Source organism: Drosophila tropicalis, unplaced genomic scaffold, assembly GCF_018151085.1.
Source record: "Drosophila tropicalis isolate 14030-0801.00 unplaced genomic scaffold, ASM1815108v1 contig_845, whole genome shotgun sequence".
NCBI lineage: Eukaryota > Metazoa > Arthropoda > Insecta > Diptera > Drosophilidae > Drosophila > Drosophila tropicalis.
In genome coordinates this window covers 3,323,566-3,347,732 of record NW_027173338.1, presented here as the reverse complement: position 1 = coordinate 3,347,732, position 24,167 = coordinate 3,323,566, and the positions used below count along the sequence as shown (strand labels likewise).

The following is a 24,167-nucleotide window of genomic DNA, read 5'->3' as shown; positions in this document are numbered from 1 at the left end:
TGGCAGAAATTGACCAAGACTTTTATAATGGTGATTGCTTTATTGCAATTTACTTAAAATAAAAGCATATAAGAATAATAAGATGCTATAATAATATTTATAGAATAGTAAGATATCAATTACTTACTTTATTAGAACATTGATGGATTCTTTGTATTTCATTTACCTTTAGAATTCTCCCCTTAAGCATTTAATTCACTACATTTATATTGCATATTACTCTTCTCAATTCAATTAGCAGATTACAATAGTTTTGTCATCAAATTGACCGCAGTGATGAGTGTTGAAAAGAAAGAAAAACTCAAATGGAATAGTCCTGCTAAACTTTTGTTTTGCAATTTCGATTTGTGCCCGTCGGCCATATTTAAATTGAAATGTGTCATGTCCTATGCACGCACTCACGAAGGACACGGAGGAACAATAGACAGCTTTTAGACATAGGGAGCCAAAGGCAGAGAGAAAGAGAGAGAGAGAGAGAGAGAGTGAAAGGGAAAGAGATGCTACATGAATTAATTAAATTTTCCAACGCACAGGTACGGACACACAACACTTAGTCAATTGATTTGTCAAAGGTGAGTTTGGGTTTTAGTGTCAATGCTTGTAAAACTGTATAGAAAACAAAAATATTTGTAGTGTGGGCACGTTTGTGGTCACGGGAAATTAAACGCCTTCGGGTCTCGCATTAATTTCAGTGCAAAACCGCAAAACATTTTCGTACATCAATCATACGCCCCGTTAGCCAAGGGCTGAAAAGCAACCAAGAGGAGTATATGGCAGGGTTTTGCTTTGGTGGTTGAGTGGAAATAAGTGATTGTAACAAGGCAACAAAAAAAAAAAAAAGCGGTTCAACTTGGCTGACTTTTCCTCGCATTGAAGTTGACAGGCATACTTTTGTTCAGTTTTTATTATTTGCTTATTTTAATCAGGAAAAATGTGCAAAATGCTCTCAGGCTACTTACAATTTCAATTTTCTTTTCCAGTTAGTCCTTGAGTGTGAGAGTTCTGCAAAATAATAAGAGGGAGAGACCATGATAAGTAATTTACATAAATTTAATAAGAAAAAAACGAAAGAATTTAATTGTGTCAAACTTGTGGCTCAGAAAGGGGAGCGATGACAAAGTTAAGACCTTCACAGAAAGAGATTGCATATGAGTATGTCAGCAACATGACAGTGTGTTAAAGTATGTGGAGAAGGAGTCCACCAAGCGTTCTAACATTCTTCAAGGATACCAAAAATTTAAAATTTCTTAAAGACAAAAACTTTCACTTAGCTTCTGTAATGCCTAATATGTATATCCGAACTAAAACAATTCAATAAGAATGCGACATATTTTGTCATGGATTAACAAATACTATAACCAACTTGACCAAAAGTTGCTAGTGTATGGCCATAGAGATTGAGTAGTCATCAGGAGAGAGACAGTTGAGAGAGATACAATTACGTTGTTGTTTGCTACAGAAAACGAAAAAAAAACAGCACTCGAAAAAACGAAAATTTCGGGGGTGCTTGTGATTTGATTTTAATCTTAATTTCTATAAGATTTTCTTTTGCCTTATCGGCTCTCTTATCGACTATGTACGCAACTTCTGACATGGTTTATTTACTTCTGATTAAATCTATTTAGATCTCACATTTAGTATTCATTCCCACTTTGACTTAGTCGCAATGCAATTTGTATTTGGTGGCTTAATTTTTGTGATCGTTTTGTTCGTATTGAATGAAAAATTCTGGTCTGTAGAGCCAGATTTCCAAGCTTATTGCTATAGCTCGGTAATTGGAGGCTATCGCCCAAGCTTGTTTCAAGTCTAGTCAATTGATACTAACAAAAATTTGATTACTTATTTTAAAAATAATTAAGTTGTGACTTTAAAACCTAATGAACAAAGGACAATCTGAGATACAAAATTTCATTCACCTCGCCTGTTGCTCCTTTTTATCTCGTACAATTCAATTAAACGCATTTTTCATACAAGCTTGTAAGATTTCTTTTACCGCAAAAAACAATATTTCAACAGAAGTTCCATTCGTGACCAGCAATTGTCAAATGGAATGTAAAAATTTGTTTCAAAAATTCGTTATGATTCTCTTTGTTTCATTTTAATTAAAATCGCACAGAGACGAAATATAAATGAGAACTCCAAGGTGAAACAAACTTTGCAGTTTGCTTGCAAAAATTTGAAATTTTTTAGTAAGGTTTTTGCAGTTTTGAAATGCCAACATGTTGCTACCTTTGCTCTCTCACACACACATTCATAAATTAGTTATGGTTACACCATTTGAGCCAAGTTGCCGACCATGGCCACCCTCAGAACGCAAACCAGAGTTAAAGCCAACAAAGAACCGAGTTTAGCAATAAATCAGAGAAAAACTGTTGCTGAGCCCGGAGAAAAGATGCCTTTGCCTTTGCCTCTGCCTTTGTTATTGTTGTGACAGTTGTTTTTGCTCCTTCGGCAAATCCTGTCATGCAAATTATGTAGAGCCTTTTGTTTGAATGCAATGGGGCTTGGGCTGGCACACACACACACACACCCAAACCGATTTATATGTGAATGTATTTATATGTCTTTTATTTTCAGCCTTTTGCTTTATTATTTTATTTATATTTGTCAACCGCCGTTTGTTATGCTACGCTTATTTTTTATAACCGCTTTTCTCCTTTGCTTTGTTCATTGAAAAATGGAAAAAAATTAACAAAAAAAAAATAATAATAATAAACAAAGCAAATATCCATGGGGTGCTTTAAAGAGTGAGTGCAAACAAACAACCAGAGGCCCATTATGATTTATTCATTATGGGAATGAATAATTGAAAGGATTTATTCACTTAAAATTCTGTCATGTCTATTCCTGCCGATTGTGGATCAACCGAAATTTATGCTCTTGAACTAAATCTTCCTTTCATCTAAGTAATCCCCAACTAAACAGAATTGATATATGACTAAAGTTCTCAATAAAAGACACACACACACGCACATATGATGAATGTACACATCTGCTACCTCATTTTACCTCCTTTGTTCTCCATCCCCATTCCAAAGGATGTTATTCAATACCCTTTCAACTTACAGTGAACAAATTGCTTAACATTTGTACCGATTTAGCACTTTTGTCGACACAGAAGGAGATGAAACCAATTTAGTTTCGCAGTTCATCTTCTTTCTTCAAACGTTTGCTGGAATAAACTTTCTTTTTATATTATTTAATTCATGTTTGGGTTTTTATATGCAGTTGGGACGACTAAACAAGCTGCAAAAGCAATCAGCATGCAAATCCAATTGCGAAAACTAAGAAGGGAAATGGAAAGAAAGTCAAAAGAATAAAGTGCAAGAGCTCTGGAATGGTTATAAATATTGTGCCCCGTCGACTGTCTGTCTCAGTGTCATTGAGTCAAAGTCACCGTCACCAAAAAGAAGAATGGAACAGAAAATAGAAGATAAAGATCCAACACTATTTTTCAATTTTCATTTGTTTCGGCCTTTTGAGATTTGAGAGGCTACAAACTGGAATTGAAAATTTCAATCAAAGCTAACTAAATACCCAGCAATTAAAATTGTTTAATTAATTTTTAAAAGAATTAACTTCTTTAAATTCATTTTAATTATCAGTTATCAGATAATAAAATTCTATACATGATTTTGAAATAGAGTGGTTAATTGGCATAATTATTTCTGGAAGTGTACTCGGCTATTTTTGAAACTAGATAGTATTTCTTATTCGATACAGTAAAAATTTACGTTTCTCGTATTTCCATTTGCCTTTTTTGTCTTCTTTTTCTTTTTCATCCTCTATGGGAATAACAAAAGACACCACCCAGACAAGGACAATAGTAAATGCCTGCAGGCGCATTGAAGAGGGCCATCCGAGATCCATAGCGAGGCTGTTGCATTGATGCATTTTTTGAAAGCGAAAAGGTTTTGCACGGTGTTGAATGGCAAGGTCACTTTAGTCTCAGCACGAGGCGCCAACACTCACACTCACAAAGGCAGAAAAAGTGAGGTAAACTACACGGTCCCCTATTTGGCGAAAGAAATTCGAGCCAGAATGGAATGAAATGGTCATGCCAATCATTATAATAACAAGAAAAAAATAACCATAATGAAGGCACGCACTACATAAAACAGGCAAAAAAAAAAACAAAACAAATGTGGATAAGGGAAAAATGATATCGTATACAATGCGGCGTATACGTAACATTTTTTCCATTCTCTTCTAATTTGTGTACAAATTGAAAGCAAACAAGCAACCGAAAAAAATTATTTCCCATACACCTGAAGGGACTTTGCCACAGGTAAACCTGGACCAGCAACAACAAGAAATGAAGCTGCTTGCCCACTCACGTCAGGCCCTTAAGGGAGCAAAAAGTTATTGAAAGTTTGTGTTTTGGTTTTTTTCGTTTTTCTTTCTTTTGAGAAGTTTGCAGTCCCTGTAACTGTGATAGCCGATTTTTGGCCTGTAAATGATCTTAATTATGGGAAAAATAAATAATTTAGTCACTGCAAATATTTGTTAAAGTGAATGTTGTCCATTAGATTGGGTAAACAATCCAACAACAACAGAAAAAAAAAAAAATATTGCTTCAAGAAATACATACAATCATATTTAGTATTTGCTCTACTCCAACTCATGTGAATAGACTTGGCAAATATAGCGAATATATATTGTACGTCTATTGTAGTCGTAAATTATTCATTTGTCATTCATTTGTCGTATTCTCATGGCACAGATTTCGCCATCACAGCTTGCGAAATCATTTTTGCCCATTTTTCTACTCTTTGTGTCAACTTTTTTTGTTTGGGTGAGTATGTTTGTTATACCAACTAAAAATCAAATCAAATACATATGTGTGTACATTAAGGAAAATCAGGAAATGTTTTTAAATTTCATTTTATTAAACCCTTTTGTAAAAACTTGTGTGTGGACTGATTTCTTTCATTTCTAAATGTTTCTTTTAGCTTCTTAAAATAGATGATAGATAGATGATATAATTGGACAGACTTTGAAATATTTAAAACTTCAATCAATTCTTAACAGTTAGATTTCAATCATTTGCAACATTGTCAATCTTTTTACTAAAGAATTTTCCTGTATTTAATCTTAAGTTTGTAATCAAGTAGTTTGCTTCCTTCCCTCAATCAGGGCAATTAAAAAGGCAACCTCGTGGCATCGTCCAGACATCATCATCCCCATCATCATCATTAACCAACGATTTGGTCATTTTGCGCTATTTAGAGAATCTTCCTGACCTAAGAGGGGGAGGGCTATTAACAAGCTAGGACCAGCTCTTGGACAGGAAAAAGGAAGAGGAATTCCTGTGTAGCAATCAGCAGATTGTGTGACAGGTTTTCTTTTCCTCTTTTCCCCTGTTTCAATGTCTGTGGGTTTTTTTTTTTTTGCCCTGCTTCTATTTCTTCTATTTTTTCTACTTTTCATTTCCTTATTTATTCAACAAGTTCCGCCAAAAAACTATGAGCACACACAATCAGACACGGACAGGATACAGGACTTGGCAGGCCATAGAGAATGTCCTTTGGCAATTTTATGCGCTTATAATCACATTTTTCGCTCGCCTCCCTTCTCCGTGTTGCCCCACATGACCCGCCTAAGTTGCCAGCAAGTTGTTTTGGCATTTGTTGGGCCTCCTTCGACATCGATTTGTTTGGCATTTGTTGCATGCCTCAAGGACACGCCCGTGACTTTTGGTCCTTTATTTTAGTGGCATTTATTTTGTCACATGTTATTTATGCCAAGGAATGTGTCTAGGGAGAGAGAGTGAACAGAAGCAAAAGGCAAAAAGAAGGCAGCCAGTCAGATTGTGGAACGGGGCAGCAAAAGTCCCCGGTAAGCTTGTAAGTGCGTGTTTATTTGCTAAGGTCCTGCATCCTTTTACTTCTGCCATTTGCCCCTCCTTCCCCCATTTGCCTGGTGAGTGGTTTTTGGGTTGGCTTAAAGGTATTTTCTTTTGCGGCACGTTATCGAAGGCGTGCAGCCAAAAGTTTTCCTCTTATGGAATCCATGGCATCCCCATCCTAATTGGAGCAAGGGTTTTCCCCCATTTGTCTCCCCCCTTTTGCCCTTCCATTGGTTTTGTGTTTTTGTGTGTGTATGTGTGTGTCTGTGTAGATGTTTATGACAAACTCATTTCATATTTATTAAATTTGTTGCGCTCCGGTTTTATTTTTATTTAGCACGTACCAAAAGTAATGCAAACATTTTGCCTCTGCAAGTTCTGGGGATTCGTTTTGATACTTTCTAACATACATTCAAAATGAGACATGAAAAGTTCAACCAATTATCTGAATTTAATATAGATAAACTTTTGTCGCATTATATTAATAAAAATCAATATTCTGGAATTCATTTAGATTGTAAATATTGGAATCAACTAGTAGCCCGCCTCAAGTCTGGAGAACGTGGAATCTAAACTGAAGAATATGAAAAAAACAACTAAAACAAGTGGAAGGAATAATTGAAACCTGTATGGCAAGTATAAAAGAAACTGAAAACTCATTAGTCCAGCAACTAACTTTAAAAGAAGAATGCCAAACTGAATGAAGAAAATTTAAGAAAATTGGTCAAAAATATTATCATATTGAGAATAATGAAAAGCTTACTTGGTTCAACGCCTTACAAAGATGTGCCGAATGGGGTGGACATCTAGTTCATTTTAGAAGTAAAGAAGAATGGAATCTTGTCGTAAAAGATTTACTAACGGGATATCGCTATTGGGTGGATTTGAACGAATTGGAGACAGAGAGTAAATTTATTTTACCCACAGAGCTAAATTTTGTCAAATGGCACAAAGATCATAAAACATTTCTAATTTATTTGGTGTTGTCCTCTTACTTCCCTGACTTAACCGATCCTTCACTGAACCTTAAAGGAACTCAACAAAGAGAATTTAAATATTGATTACTAATTCGAATTATTGCCCTTAGTAAGTCTATAAAACTTGGTTTTTTTTGTCCTACCAACTATTGGCCTAACAAATTAAATTCTTTAAAAAACATCTTCTATTACAATACAATGGGTAATTAATTTTTATTATGGTAAGTGACTTGGTATTGTTAGGGGAAAGACAAATGGACAAGAAAAATCTTTATATATTTTTAAGGTTGAAATGCCTTAAGTCCACTGTCAACTCCCGTGAGCTGATAAGCACAATCTGAATAATTTCAATTTCTTTGTATTCTGAGTCGACCTAGCGTTCAGGGTTTATCTTCGGGGTATTCAAAAGTGTAATTTTACGATGGGATTATTTTTGGCTCAACCGTTAAAAGTCACGGTCGGAAAATTACTTTTAAAGAACTTCCCTAATATCTTGATCCCAAGTTCGCTAAGAAATTAAACCACAATTCTCTAATTTACTAGCCAGAAACTGCAAGAGTATATGTAATTCGACTTTGACCTCTGAAACAATTAAATTGGTCATAAAAGTTTAAAAACATTTTGATAGCTTATCGGCTCACGCATGTAAATTCCCAGAAAAAAGTCGCAAATTCAAATCGAATCTCACGTTTAGTCTTCTTTTTCACATCGAACCGTTGACAATGCATTTCATATTTAGTGGAATATTTTTTGTAATCCTTTTACTCGTATTGAATGCCATAAATGCAGATGAATGTGTGGTTAGTGATAAAATTGTGAAAAATTCAGATTGGTATATGGATGTTTCACTTTTCAGTTGGACGAGGCAGAGCCTGACTGCCAAGCTTATTGCTATAGCTCCGTGAAACCATTCTTATCCTATATACCCTCAATGCAAAAGCGGCTCGAAGCCTGCGAGATGATTAAGCCCGAACATGAAACTGAGGGACTAGACAAGATTGAAAAACAATTAGTAAAACATCTGGAGCTGTTGAAGTCTATGCAAAATCAAATAGTATCCTGTCCAAATCTACAAAAAGTGGAATCAAAATTAGAATCTATGGAAAATCAGTTGAAACAAGAAGTAGAGAAAATGGAGTCTTGCATGGAAAGTGCTAGGTTGACTGAAGAAACTTTAAAAAAAACAGCTATCCCTAACAGAGGAATGCCAAAATGATCTGAGATCCACAAAATCATTGCAAACTCAACTAGTAGACCGTTCAAGCCTTGAAAGTGTGCAATACCAACTCAAACAAGAAGAAGAAAATGTTAAGACTTGCAAGGCGAGTATGAGAAAAACTGACGAGACGTTAGGGCAGCAACGAAGGTCAAAGGAAGAATGCCAAAATGAAAAAAACCAACTATCGCAAGAACTGGAATCCACAAAATCTTTGCAAAGGCAACTAGTAGACCGTTCAAGCCTGGAAAATATGGAATCTAAATTGAAAAATATGGAAAATCAGCTCAAGCAAGTAGAGGGAAAAGTTGGCTCGTGCATGGCGAGTATAAAGGCAACGGAAGGGTCTTTAGGGCAGCAACGAAGTTTAACTCAACAATGCCAAAATGAAAGGCGCAAATTTAGAAAAATAGGTCAAAAATATTATCACATTGAGAATTCTGAAGGAAATACTTGGTTTGGAGCTCTACAAAGATGTTCAGAATGGGGTGGACATTTGGTTAGTTTTCAAAATGAACAGGAGTGGAATTCCGTAAGGGCAGCACTCAAAATATATGGATCATATTGGATTGACATAAACGATTTAAACAGAGAGGGCACTTTTGTATCAGCCACAACTGGTAATAGTCCCAGTTTTGTCAGATGGTATCGTGGAGAACCGAACAACGGATTCGCTGGTACGGAACATTGTGTGGAACTTGGATATAATCAACAATTCCACATGAACGATGGTCGATGCCATCTGAGAAATAACTTTATATGCGAATCGAATAATGAGCGTGTATTTAATTATAGTGCATGATTTTTATTCGTATAGATATGTATCTAAATGAAATTCAGTTTTCTATTGAATATATTTAAGGGTTGAGCAAGGTGAAAGGACATGGATAATTTGAATCTATATTATTCTGGTAAATTATAGCTGACTGAAAACTGATACTGTGAATCGTATCAATATTTGGCCCACTGCTCAGTCTGTCCAAAACCTTGACCCCTCCTAATTTCGTGTATAACATTTTCATTTAAATAATTTAGAATGTTCTACATTCAAACTGACCTTTTACCTCAAACTAATCCTCTATGGCTCTCGCTTCCAACTGAACTCCTATGCATTCCTTTTGTAACTTCAACCACGCCCACCCTGCTACAAGCCGCCCAAAAACTCATGCTATGCTGTAATTAAAAAGTTTGCCCAAAATTGTTGCAAGGCAACAAGAAATTTCGAATGGGGGAATTTGTAAATATTTCACTCAAAGCTAAACTCTACTACAAAATGAAATAATTTTACAAAACGAAAAATAAAAACAATAATTAGAAATGAAACGAACCTTAAACACAGTTATTAAAAAAAATGTTTTTTTTTTTGGCAATTGCTGTTATTGGTTTAGAGATAGAAAAAGAGATATGAGCCGCAACATCGTAAATTTGTTTTCATCAATTTACAACGTACACACACACACACACGCACACATGAATCCAAACACATGAATAAATAATAATTATTCATTTATAAAATAAGAAATAAATACGTATAACCATCGAATGGGTAGTTACTTGTATGACGAAAGCGATTCTCTCTGGGGAAGTTTTCTTGGTTCTCAGGCAGATCAAGTCGCACGACTTTTGTGGTTGTTGCTTATTTTGGCTTTTACTTCTTGTTTCTCAATTTTTGTGGCTTTCTGTGAACTTTGCGATCTCTTTATTGTTTTAGTTGTTGTTGCTGTATGGGGCAGCTGCTAAATTTTGTTGTTGTTCTGGTCAGTTCATTCAACTCGCAATTGTTGCTCTGATGCTGTTGAAACTGAGGCAACAACAGAAACGTTTTTGAAGAAAAAGAATTGTAGCGATTTTCGTATTCACCTTTTGATTATATAATTTTTCTTTATTATTCTTCTTCTTTTTTTGTTTTTGGGGCATTCAGTTTATTGTTTCGATATTTATTGGAACAAAAGCTGTGGAATTTTATTTATTTAGGGCAAGCAGGGGAATTTCACTTTTTAATCATATTTTATTCAACATTCATTTGTTCTTTTTGCTTACAAAATGAAACGTTTGTGTTCTTTAAGGTAAAAATTACTATCTGACAACGATATTTTATATAAAACAAAAGATAGTTTCACATTGATGATACACCGTTAAAGCGGCAAGGTCCAAGAATGTTGATCATAGCAATTAAAGCTTCATATAAGGAATATATGGGAATAAGTTTACTAGTTCCTGGTTCATCGCATCATGCGAGAAGTTGTAGGATAATTTATGTAACTCCTTAATTTTTATGGATCATTTGAATATATGTCAATGCAACTTAGTAACTGAAATTTAGAAAGGCACGACAGATAGAACGAATAATACTATATAAAACTCAATAGCTGTACCTGATTCTAAATTGTTATAGTGTTTTTTCCTTCTCCTACTATTAATTAAATAATTTAACATAACAAAGTTTGACTTCAAGAAGCATCAGCTAGCTAGACAACAGTAAGAGAGACTCTTAAGTCAGCGACTGATTCTATTCCCAGTCTTTGTGTTACCAGAAAACGAAGACACCAAAATTTAATCCCATTGCACTTTTGACTTGGCCTCTTTTCTTCATAGCCCCCTCCCCAACCGACTGAGTGTTGCAAGCGGGATGAGCGTTGGCTTCCGTTGTCATCATCGTTTACCATGTTGATGTTGTCTGTTGTCGGTTTGCCGGTTATGATTCCACTTTGTACCGGTTGTCACTGCCATCTAGTGAGTAGCCCCATTTCCTCTTGCCTGAGCATTATATCATGGGATAGAAGTGAAGATTTTGTGTATAAGCACAGCATTATAACAAAACAGATTGAAACCGTTGCTTTTACGTTTTGCTCTTGAAATATTATTACCAGGTTAACTTGTTGCGCAATGGAAAAGGTGACGCACCACACAGTGCTACCTGAGACCGGATTAGTTGCCTTGTTTTTGAGGTGCAACGAGTTTCGGGTTCTTCATTTTCTGCTCCTAACCAACATGCCTCCCCTTTTTACCAGACAGAACGACAAACCGGCAAATAGACAGACAGACAGACAAACTGGCAACCAAATACAAACACTACCATCTTAGACCAAGTCAAGTCGAGCAGCTGTTGCTGCTTGTTTGTTTTGTTGTTTGGCCCGTTTGCCGGCTGCTTCTGCTGCTGCTGCCTGTTGCACTTGTCTTTTGTGTTCTCATTCTGCTTCTGGTTATTTTTGCCTGGTTGTTTATGTTTTTTTCTTTGTTAGTTTGCTGTTACTTGTTTCCATTTTGGCATAATTTTTTTTTTTGGGAATATCTACAGGAAGTGTGACAAACAATTTAACTCAGTCTTCATAGAATAGTTAGTTACTTTGTAGACATCGTTAATATGGGAATTTTAGTCGTTCAGAAAAGCATTCTTATACAGTTTACAGTTTAAATTACTGGTAAAAAAAAATTACATTGATTTTTAAACTTCAAAGATAAATTTAAAAAATCAATTTAAATTTCCTGGAATCGCAATTCGAAATGACTTCTATGATATGTGGAAACAAGCCATATTAGATACATTTCTCTACACTTTTTGTTGCAACTTAATTGTTCAATGAACTTGTCAACTCACTTTCGGCCCTTGGTTTGCTAACTGCCAACAAAATAAAATTGTAATCCCTTAACAGGCAACACGTTTAAGTAGCTAAAAAGCAAAGCTGCTTATTTTTTTGCTACAATTCCTTTGCTCTCCATTCCACTGAAGCCAACTTCTTTTCTAGTTTCTTTTTTCCTTTCTTTTTTTTTTTTATTTTCTCAACATGTCAACAAATTTGTTTGCTGATTAGAGCGGCCAGATTGCTGGGGGTTGGTATACTTTGGGCTTGGTTTTCATTTGAGTTTTCCGTTTCCAACATTGGTTTTGCACAACTTTTATTTCGGTTTTGGAGCGGCAACCCGATGGTGACACGAAGAGTTGCATAATCCAAAGCAGCCGCAAACAAAAAACAATATAAAATAAAAAAAAAAAACGAGAAAAAACAGTACAAAAGTAAGGTAAAGTAACAAACAACTACAATAAATACACCCACAAAAGTGATAACCGGTTTGTTGTTGTCGTTGTCGTTTTCGTGTTTAGCTTTTTGCACAAATAAAAGTAATCAAAAGTATTACAAGTGAGCGCAAACCTCAAGTATAAAATCTAGCAAAAAAGCTAAGCAGAGCGCAAGGGGGCGCCACTCACGCATGGGGCAGCAAGCTAAAGTTAACCCACTGCCCTCGGTTTCTTACTGAACTGGAGTCCATAATAATTACGTTATATAGCTGTATACTCTCAGCAAAAGAGGCAGGGGACAGGACAGAGTATACTGACTTTGTCATTAAGGTTATTGCAAAGAAGATGTTTGGATTATTGGAATATTAAATACTACGTGGTTGCAGTTTTTCTTACCAGCTAATCTATAGTGATGAAATCTTATCGATATCTTCTATGGTTATCGATTAATAATTGCAACTCTGACTTTTACTTTCTTTCATAAAAAATTACTCAACCAACTTTAAATTATTAAAAGGATTTAGTTTGAAATCAGAAATTATTATATTCGGCACTTGGTTTGGTAAACTTTAAAAGATAATCGTAAAAAATTTTAAACTTTTTAAAATTTCCCTGATTTTGAATGTCTTTAACGTCTTTTTAGAAATATTTGAAGGAGGCAAATTCCACATCTAAATTCTAATTCTAAATTCCACATTTAAAACAGTTTATATAATATTGAATCGTCTGAGACTAATAAATATATGAATCCATTCATGATTTTTGAAAATATAACACAATTTTTAACGATTTTTATTTCTACTTTAATCTTCGGAATAAAGCGCTAGAGTAAAAATTAAACGACTTAAAATATTTTCGTTAGCCTATTTGCCTCCGTATCGTATGCATGCGGTGCCGTTGGTTTTGCGGCACGTTACACTTAGCTTTTGCCTATAAGATAGAAGACGAAGTCGTGGAAGAAAACTCGTTTGGGCATTGCAACTTTTTTGCAACTTTGCCACAGCGTGTGGCAGACAGGCAGCATCATCGCGTAGCTGTGCGTGTGTTCGCAATCAGCAGACTCAGACTAACGTCTCAAGTCTCGAGACCTGGATCTGATTCTTTTTAGGAGACAGACGAACCAGACCCTCCGGCTATGTTCTGACTGCTGTTGCGGTTTCTTTTCTGCCTTTCTTATATCTGATAGCATTTGCTTGGGATCTGCACTTTTCTAGGGCTGTGCAACTTTTCTCAAACTTTCACAATTTGTTTTTTAAGTGCGTTTTCTGATTTATTTATGTGGGCAAGTGGGAGAGAACAATACGTCAGACATAATAAAAACTAAAAGACTGACTAAAGTGCACTGTTTTTTTGTTCTTGTTTTTGTGGTTTGTGCCATTGCCTCTAAAGACTTTCAAATGACTTTCAATTATGGTAAAGTGTGATAAGTAGATAAAACTCAACGCAAACAAAATTTTCAAAAATATAACTTAAAGTGTTGAAATAAGTTGGTATTAGACAGACTAGTCTTTTATTTTTAACTGGGTTATATGGCTGAAAGCCTTTTGGAGTGCTCTCCAATTAATTGGCTCAAAAGACCAATCTGAGCTCTGTATCTCTCAAGTTTTTTTCATTGCTCTCCTAATTGCCTCATTAAGACATAAACTAAAAGAGAACTTATTATGGTCAGTTGTAGGGTAATTAGAATGAGAAAATAGAATCAAATTAAAGAGGCCAACTCATTACTAAACAACCATGTTGTTTGAGATAAAACTTGTCCTAGATTCTTTCAAAACTTAAGATAAAATGTTTTTTTCTTCATAATGAGATTTTGGGTTTTAATTTCCCTTTTACATTAGGAATTCCCACGATTTGGTTCTCTGAATGGACTTTTTTTTTGATTATTTTCTTACTTATATAATTCTCTAGAATTTCATTTTCAGCAAGTCATGCTTAGGCCGAAGACCAATAAGTTGGCCAGTGCCATGAATATGCGAATTAAACGGAACTGCGCCTCTTTGAGCCATTGACGATGATTACATCCGACGCCCACGATATTAACCAGGGCCCCCTACAAGAGTGAGGCGGGGCACATGTGGTTATTATGCCTTACGTAAAAACTATTACGTTACGTCGCAACAAAACAACAAAATGGGAAAAATAAACAAAAAACCCAAGTATTATCAATTTGTATATTTTTTTATTTGCTAATTTGCCATTGCAAAAAAGAGTCACAAAAATTATTGTTTGCCATTTAAAGCCATCTTAAAGGCCACCCACAACTTCCCCACCCACCAAAAAAAAAAACAACGAAAACAATTTACAAATGAAGGGTAACATTGAGAAGGGTATATTGGTTATATGAAAGGATATACATATTTGGAAGCAATTTTTTAAATATGGAGAATGGATATATGTATGTACATATATTTCATGCGTATAAATCTGTCAAGATCTCTCTCATATTTCAATATAATTTAAGTGCATTATATACATAGCTATTGCATTTTTGAAATTGCTTTTTAAAAGTTTTTAGTAAACTCTTTGTTCTACTTTAATTTAGGATTTTAAGTATTTAAGCCCATTAAAGAGAAGGGTATTTTATCTTCTTTATTTTTATATTTAGCTTAAACTTTTGGTTTGTACATTATTAATTTTATTGTGGAAACAACAATAATCGTTACGAACATATGTAACTTCTGTTGGTTTTTTCTTTTCATTATTTATGTTTTTAAATGTGACTCGCGTGTTTTGTGTTGTATGTATTTTTGCGTGCTCAAGAAAGTGTTGAAAGTTGACTCTTTTTGCTTTTCTACGTTTTGTTTGGCAGTTTAACAAGCGGAACTTTTTGGGGACCCCAAAACGAATGCGAAACAAATATGAAAAAAAAATTTGTTTTATATAAAGAGATTGCCTGACTCCTCCTCAACTACTTAGTTAGTTGTGTTGTGGGTGATAATGAAATGGTAGAAAGCCATAAGAAAAACTTAATTATGACAGGCCATGAACACACAAAAAGTACTTAACTTTTATTTTCGTTGGTAATTACCCCAACAAGTTGATTTTTCCCTTGATGAGGCAATCAAAACTGAAATACCAACAATTCGGCTAATATAAGGTTATTTCTTTTCTTTTTTGTTTTTTTGCACATTTGAAAATTATACAGAACCAATGCCTTTCCAAATTGATTAAAACATGAACTTACTTAAGGAGGGGTCGGATAAATCATTAACGTATCCACGGTTTATTCTTCGAAGGCATAATCCTCAAAGTTTCGACTTTAATTTTTAATATAAAACTTATTTTAATTTAACTTTCGCCCGAATATGTTGGCAAATCTCATTTAAGAACATTTCTTCAATTTAATAAACGGGTTGTCTTAAAGTTTGTATTATTTTAGCCGTACTAATATGCAATCTGAATTGACAAAGCTTAAATAACAAATATTTCAATTGAGAAGAAACGAAATGTATAAGAAAATTGTTTGTTTCTTTATCAACTCAAATAGGATTCACATACCAAAGACGATTATATTAATGATATCATACAAGATGACCAATTTAATCTAACCAAAACAAAAACTTTGATAATTATTTAATTAATATTCTTTGATAACAAAAAAATAGAATAAAAATTAACTAAACCGCTTAAGTGCTTACCAAAATTCAATTATAATTTCACCTAAAGGCACAATGAAGATGATTATGTATATGAATTCTTCTTAATTTTGTTGTTGCCATATTTGTGCTACTGAAATTAATACATTGTCTTTATGTATGTTGAAACATATACAAACTTATGCATAGAAATGACTTTAAATACAAAAGATTTGTCAAGGAATCACATTTCATTCATTTGTTGTGCTTAACAAATTTTGAACAGAAAAAAAATCCGAAAAAAGACAAAACAAAAAGTATCTGGTATCGTTCTCGGTCGTTAGCACTGTGTTCGATATTATTAAATTAGAAGAGGATGAATAACAACAACAACTCTGTTTGTGGCGCATGGCCAAGAAGACTGTCTATAGCCGGTTTGCCGATTTGGCTTTGAGTTGGCGTTGCCAATGTTATCCAACGTACGCGAGGTCACGACTTGCGCACGTCTCGAGCTCGGACTCAAAACGAAAAAAAATAATAATAATCATAATAATAACCATTAAAGATCGTCATATATTTGATATAATATGGAAAAATTATGCTAATTTCCCTTCCATTGACCAAGAGCTATCACCGAAAACCAAAAAAGGTAACTTGCTCTTGGTGCGTAACAAATGTCTTACTCACTCACTGACTTTGGTTTAATTAGCTGGGCCCAACTAAGCGCACAAAGAACCCGCTTTTAAAATTAGACACCTTTTCTTTTTAGATTTTCTTTGCTTTTATTCCTTCGCGTTTTGACATTATTCATAAAAATTTCATGACATATTTTATTTTTTTTTTGGGCCAGTGGCTACTGCAAATGACACTTACTTTGATATGTAATTAGAATTTATGAAAGTGTCAACGAAATAAAAAAGTTTTCGTGGACACTCTCCGGTTGGACGAACAGCTGTGGGTTTTTTTTTTTTATATTTTGGCACTTGACAGCTGGTAGGGCGTTGCCATTTTACAACAACATCAAGACCAGTCATCCCTGCGTACAGGAGCAATATGGTAAACCGAAAAACAGGGCCAAGTCTGTTAGCCAACGTCGTTGAATGGCAGACTGAAACCATGAGAGAATTCAACATTTCACATTGCAATAAAAACTAAAAAGTTTACAACAAACTGACACTTTAAGTGTGTGTCGCCATTATTGATAAGGTCATTCAGCAATATTTCACACATTTCTATAACAAATTCCCCTAAAAAAAAAAAAACTTTATCCCGGCGAAAAGGTTTTTCGTTTAAATAACATTTAAACATCGAACAAAGAGCCATATTATTAAGAAAGGAAACTTAAAGTAATTAAACTTAATATAAATTATATCTTGAATTTAAAATAGTTATTAAATTTAATACATTTCTCAATTGAAACATATCTTCTAGAAGAACTAATTTGTCTATATTAACTCGGGGAATGGGCTTGGCCTAGCCTAAGTCTATCACCATCATAAACCATTTAAAAGCATTTCATTTGTTTGTTATTGTTTTCTGCAATTAATTTTGATTGCTTGCACTTCAGATTATAGTATAAAATTACAATAGTTTGTACCAACTTGAGGAATAGCTACAATAAACAATAAATAAAACACCTTTCATACAAAAGTTACAAGTGCATGACTCCATTTACTCTTTTACTATGTATAGATAACCATATATGTAATTATAGACTTTAGCTTTAAAGTTGACATAAAACATTATGACAATGCTGTAAAGATTACTCTCTTTTAATATGGCAAATTTAAACAAATTTCCATGCCTAGATGAGAAAAAGCCTGGTCATGGCCCTTTTTTGTCATTTATATTGTCATACCTTGGACATGCACTTGAGATAATTGTGTTTTGACCTATGCCTTACAGCTCTGTGGGGGTCGTCATGTGGTTGACCCAATAATAAAATATGGAATATAATTTTACCAAAATTGGAAAATGTTGTCAGAATTTTTTTTTATGCTTTCATAGACACAGAATGGCTTGAAGGCAATTCATCTAATATGCCATTACATTAAACGTGCCTCAAGTAAATCGTGAGATTGAAGTAACTCTCTTTAACCCCAACTGACGCCCAACTAGTTAACCCACAAAAAAATGTTAGCTCACAAGAACTAAACAGAAACGAACAGAACTCAAAAAGAAAAATGTTAAAGAGAAGCAACAGGCAGCTGCCTAGCAGCCGAGCAACCTCTTTCTCTTGCCTTTCTTTAGCCACAAAATGGATTATTATGTTAATTACTGTCACGTCACGTTCCATCCCGTGAGGGAGTGTCGGGTCGAATGTAATGGTGGAGAATGCAACCGAAGGAATCTGTTGCTGCTGCTGCTGCTGCTGCTGTTGCTTCATTCAACTGCAAATTAGCGCGCATACAAAATATGAGACACAGCTGGAGGGCATTTTAGGTGTTTAGTGAAGCGAACACGCGGCGTATACATAATGCTTCAGTCTTTGTGTTTGTGTATTTTGCCCAAGTCTGTGTGTGGCCATAATAAATTTAAATTATTTTCATTGACACGTGCCCAAAACGGAAATATGCAGAAAACATAAAAACAAACAAACAAAAATAAAAAAGTTATACTTATTGAATGAAGCTTATTACATTTGAAAGTAAGACAAATTAAGGTAAAATTTAAAAAAAGATCATAAAAAATGATTTACTATACTTTTAATTTACTTTAGTTACAACAAATTTAAAGCAAAATAGGGAATAAAAATAGACTTAAAGGGAATCTGATATGGCAATCCAACTTAAAAAAATTATTTTAGATACTGAAAGATAGCTAACTTTCTGTGTAATCAGTGTTCATTTGGTCAAGAATATATATGTAGTCCTAACTACCTTCTATATCTAGGGTCCTGCAAAAGAACTTAACCCCATGATTAAAATAGGAAGGATCTCTAAATTTAGGTATATCTTTGTAATCTCCTTTTGAGTGAAGCTCATTTAAAATATATATTATTTTCCAACTAAGTAACGACTAAATTTACTTTCTACTCTTATGCCATTATCTATTTTATGTGAATTAATAAAATCCTTTCCGCCAAATTTATTATTGATTTAACTTTTGAATTTGTATTTTAGCCTAATATATAAAGCTTATAAGCTTATAATGCTTAATTAAAAAAAAAAAAAAGGAAAAATTCATTAAATGGAGATTTTTCTCCTCTTCACTTGGTTTTCGAAATGTCATTGAAACTCCATTTGCCTGTTGATGGGGAAAAAGATTAAATTTTCCTTTTTGCTTTCCAGCTGTTTGCACATTTCCTTGTTTTTTCCCCACTGGCATACTCATTTCCCTCTATAATTTAATTGCCCTTGTCAATTTTGTTGCTAATAATTTCTAACCAATTTGATTAAGCCAATGAAATTAAAAGTGAAACATTTTTGAACGGCTAATTTGCATTTTTCATTGGCGAAATAAAGACAAAGAAACCATAAAAACAGCAACAAAAACAGCAACAACGTTAACAAAAACAATTGGCGCACTCTTTTGAAGATGACTAGCGCTGGATGCGGTAGCCCCCTGATGGCTTCCTGTCTTGAGTTTTGCTCATGGTCGTAAACAATTTTGGGGCTAGCCGCAGCGGCGACAACAGGCAATGACGGTAGCCGGAGCTGAAGCCGAAGCTGGAGTCGACTATCGACTGTGGGAACTGATGAGTCGCCAATGAAGCCGCAACAGCAACCACCGCCACCGTCGTCGGCGTCGCCGATGTGGCTGGCAAATGGCTGTCTTAAAGTATCCAAAATATATGTAGGCATCCATCTGCGGGTGCGTGTGCTCACTTAGGGGGCTGTGGGAACAAACTCAATTGAGATTATCCGGCGACCGGCAAAAAAACATGAATTTCTTCTGTATTTCTGTTTCTCTCAATCTCGCTTTCGGTTTGTTTGGCTTATTCGAAAATTTAATTAATTTTTGTCATGCCAGTTGTGTTGAACTTCAACTTCCGTCTTCCACAAATTGGCCAAATTAATAAGAGAGCACAACGACAACGAAAAACATGGCCAAGGCCATGACAAAACCCCCAACAAACAGGACAAAACATTTTGACACCGAGACGCGGCGTTAATTGCTGGAACCCTCGAGAAAGACTTGAAAACTTTTCACATTGCCTACGCACGTAATTAAAAAACAAAAAAAATTGTTTTTTTTTTCAGCCATGGTAAGTCGGATAATAAACAACATTAAGAACATTTAAGTACCCTGTAACTTTTAGTAATATCAAACAATAAACATACTTATTGTTAGTTTCAATCTCAATCAACACTTTTTTTTTCAATTTATTAAAGCGAAACCACCCAAGACAAAACTATTATCAACCAAAGGTAATATTTTTTAAAATACTAATAAAAAGTAAATCAAGCAGAGAAAATTTCACATTGATCTTAGATTTTACTTCGATTCACACGTTTTTTCTCTAGTTTTTGCCAACACATAGACAAATGCCAAAATTTATGACATTTTCGCATACAGTTACACACATTTTTTTCGTGTTGGGTTTCGCTTTAAAATCCCCAAGTTCTTAGAAGCACTGCAAGAAGATCCTCTCAAAATGGTAAGTCCTTTGTAATAAGAACGTTTTTTTTTTTTTTTTTGGTATGCTAGCCAGCTTTTTTATGACCAAAGTTGGCCAAACAATTGAAGAGGCCAGACAGAGGCAGGAAGGCAGGCAGCAAAGGGCTTAAAGCGTAGAAGGAAATGCTTCTTTTTTTACTCTGTTTTGTTTGTAAGCCAAAGAGTAAAACGCAAAGTAAAGTGAAAGAATGAAGAATATACAAAACAAAACAAAAAAAAAAGAAACCAAAGTGAGGGAAATGACAGGCGCAGGCATTTTAGCCTCAAGCGAGTCAAATGTTCTCCTCGGTTTGGTTTTTTGTTCTGACACCCAAAGGGTTTCCATATAATTTGAGGGCAGCTGCTGTCGATCTGCATAATGAAATTACGCCACTATCAAGTACAGTTACTTTTTGTAGAGAACTTTACTTAAAGCTTCGGCAGCATGGCAGGCATAAGGCTGAAAATGAAAAAATAAAAAGAAACGAAAAAGAAAACTGCAGGGCATTAAAGTAGAACCTGAGAAAATGATAGCTGGCTTGCTGACTTACTGACAGAATGACTGACTGGCTGACTGACTCGAGGCATAATTGAGGCATAGCTGATAGCCACCCGCCACCATTTCCTACTTGAAACGCCTGCTATGCAAATCTTTTCAGTTGGCCTACTGCCTAGTCATTTTCTAGCAGCAATTTGCCAGCAATTTTCACACATTTGGCCCAACTGCAGCTTTCACATTTGCCAAACAGTGCAACTTGACTAACCAAACTAACTATTTATTTATGTTTTAAGCCGAGACACACTTGGAGGCGGAGATGGAGATGGAGGCGAAAAGGGAACGGAATTGCGGCAACTCCCCTAAATAATTACGTCAGTTTAGTCACGATGCCTAATTAACTGGGCGTAGGCAAAAAGCTCTTTACTCAACTTTATTTCGAAAATATTTTGCCACTCTAATTAATTTTAATTAAAACTCTTTGCCAGGTAATTTTGGGGTTTTTTTTAGGTTTGCTGTTGTTCTTTTTTTTTTGTATCATTTATAACCATTTGGGCAAAAGGTAACAGTTTTCTAATCAGAGATGAAGCCAACTGAGCATCATCAAGAGAAATAAGCGTCGGGGTCACCCGCTACACAGACAATATTATCTGAAGTAAGAAAAATTGCCTATAAATTAAATTTAAATATGAAGAATCTTTGATTGAAATACAAAAAAAAAGATTTAAGCAATCAATAATTAATGGTTTGAAATCGTTTACGTCGGGGTCACCTATTATAAGACATATTTTAAGTAATAATATGTTGAGGATATAGCAAAGATTCTGATATATATATAGACAAAGAAATTGAATATAAATGTACAAACAATATGATTGTCAGGCCTTTTCTTCCTTTCGCATAATTTTTTATAGAATTTCTAATCTTGCTTCCGCTTCATAATTTGTTTGTAAAATTAAATCGATAAACCAGGATTTACTTGTATAAGTTAAATACATATTACATTTGTAATTGCTTGGTCTTTTAAATATTAGTTGTTCTAAATATTTAAACAAAATAATACTAATATATAAATATACTATGAAAAAGCTGAATACTCTTAAATATTAGAAATCAGCAAATAAACTTATTACCAAAGTGTGACCAAATTTATATTTTTAGGTTTAGATTCCAAAATAAAATCGATAAATATATACTCAACTTGGTAGATGTGCTTATCGCTTACAAAGAGGTCAAAACAAACTACTTTACTTTTTGGTACAATAAAGAACTGTTTAAATGCCCTTCCAAATAGCTATTAAAAAGGTAACACACAAACAAAAGCAAAAGAACAAAAACGCAACCTCTTTTTTTTATTGCATTTTTATGGTTGCTTAGATTTATTTATATTTTTAGTAGAGCTTTTGTTTCATATCAAACAACAAAAGACCAAAAAAAAACACTGACCCTGCTGAGTCACATTGTTTTGTTGTGTGTCCAGGCTTCAGGTCTGCAATTAATCAACAAAATTTGCTGTTTGCACCTTTTATTTCTTTTCTTCATTTTTTGTTTTTTTTTTTTTTATTCTCGCCACAGACATAATGTTTTCGGGCACACATGGCATTACGCACTTCCGTTTCCGTTTTGTGTCTGTGTCTGGTTCTCACTTTGGGAATCGCAATGGGTCTGGCTCTGGGGTCTGAGGTCTGGGTGTGGGGAACTGAATGTAATTCTGTTTGCTCACCCGCGCGCACACGTATAAAACGAACCAAAAATCAAAAGTTTTTATTGCGCTTTGCGTTGCCTGTTGTGTGTGTGTGTTAATTTTTTCTTTTTTTTCTTTCTTATTTTTCCTTTTTTATATATTTTGCACGCGCAAAATTTTTTGTGATTTATGAGGCGCAAAACCAACAACAACGACAACACAGAGGGCGACAAACTTTTCATATGCAGACATGACGGCGAGACAAGTTGGCCACACTATGTTACCAAAGTCATGTCTCACGTCCCATCCAATGTCCCAGTGTCCAACGTCCATGTCCAGTTCTTTGCCATAGAAAACCTTGAACATGAGCAAAGAAAAAAACACAACAACAAACTGCGAAAACTAAGTTTACGAGCTTGTTTTGACTACTTCAATAAACTTGTCGCAAAGATAAAATGTTTCAGCAACATCTCTTAGTTGACATTTTGGCATGGTAAGGTGCACACTGAGAGTTTCCTATTATGCAAAAGAACCAAAATTTTTCATATTATTTATTCCATCAGCGAAGAAAAACTTTAACAGATTCTTGTGTCAATACGCAATTGGATCTACATATTAATATAATATGTAGTTAAAGGAGTTGTGAAATATATGCTACTGTAATATGGATCTTAACAAGACGTTCTACATCTAAATTCTAGTTGGTGAAAAAATTCTATCTATACAAAGGAAAATGTAGTATTTAAAGGGACAAAATAAACCACAAGGCAGGACCCCTGTCCTGTTCTTGTTTCCTAGTAGTTCTTTTTTAGCAATTTGCTATATATGGTAACTCGAATTCATGTCGATGGTTACAAAATAATTCTGTCATTTCCGCTTTCCAGTTCAATGGATTAATTCTGTAATAATGAAGTATAATTCTCTTTGGGAGATGTAAGTATATTCTGTCAGACGCAAATCTAATTTACATGTTGATTTCGTGTTTTACATTCATATGTACGTGTTCATTTGTCACTACCAATTGTTGTAAAACTGTTTTGTAATAAATTGGCAATTGTTTATTTTATTGGACCACAGTTTATTGGTCACTCTGCTGGCCTGTGAAGTGTAAACCAGCACTTAATTTAATAAAATATGGAAAATGCCATTCGAGAGTTTTCACTGGGTCCTTTTTTTTCCAATGTGCATCATTTAAGATGCAACTGTCAACAGGCTGTCAATCCAATTGCAATCTGTCCAACACTGTGGCCAATGTTTAATCTTTTAATTAATACATTTATTGATTTTACGTGAGTGAAATATTATTATGCTGGCTCTGGTTCTGTTATTATGAACCAAGAATCCGCAATTTACACACGCACCCACACACACAAATTGAGAGCCATTGTGGTAATGACAGGCAGAAAGACCCAACTTGTAATATGGTCTTTGGTTACTAAAACTGCAGATGGAGCTGTCAACGCAAAAGGGAAACCTCAAAACTCAAGACCAAAATTGTATGCTTAGTCAGCAGAATATCATTAATAACTTTTGTAAGAAAGACGATTAAATATTTTGCCCCCACTAAGCCACATAAGAACAAATCGCGCATACGCACTGTCTACAAATTGAATGATGCGAAAAAGTAAATGGAAGATGAGAATACTTATTGAAGCATAAAAGAATATTTGTTTTGGTTAATATTTTTACTCCATAGATTATGAGAATAATCTAATAAACTGAGTTCGTGTTTAAGAGATTAAGCAAAAAAAAAA

The 24,167-nt window shown here is 34.5% G+C and overlaps 1 protein-coding gene across 1 annotated transcript in view; it reads right to left on the bottom strand.

The window, feature by feature from the left end:
* The window catches only part of LOC137580898 (uncharacterized), a 59,622-nt gene that overhangs the window by 17,336 nt on the left and 18,119 nt on the right, over window positions 1-24,167 (bottom strand). Inside the window, exon 3 of the mRNA XM_068295042.1 lies at window positions 960-1,002. The gene's annotated coding sequence lies outside the window, so the exon portion shown is untranslated. The remainder of the gene's footprint in view (window positions 1-959; window positions 1,003-24,167) is intronic.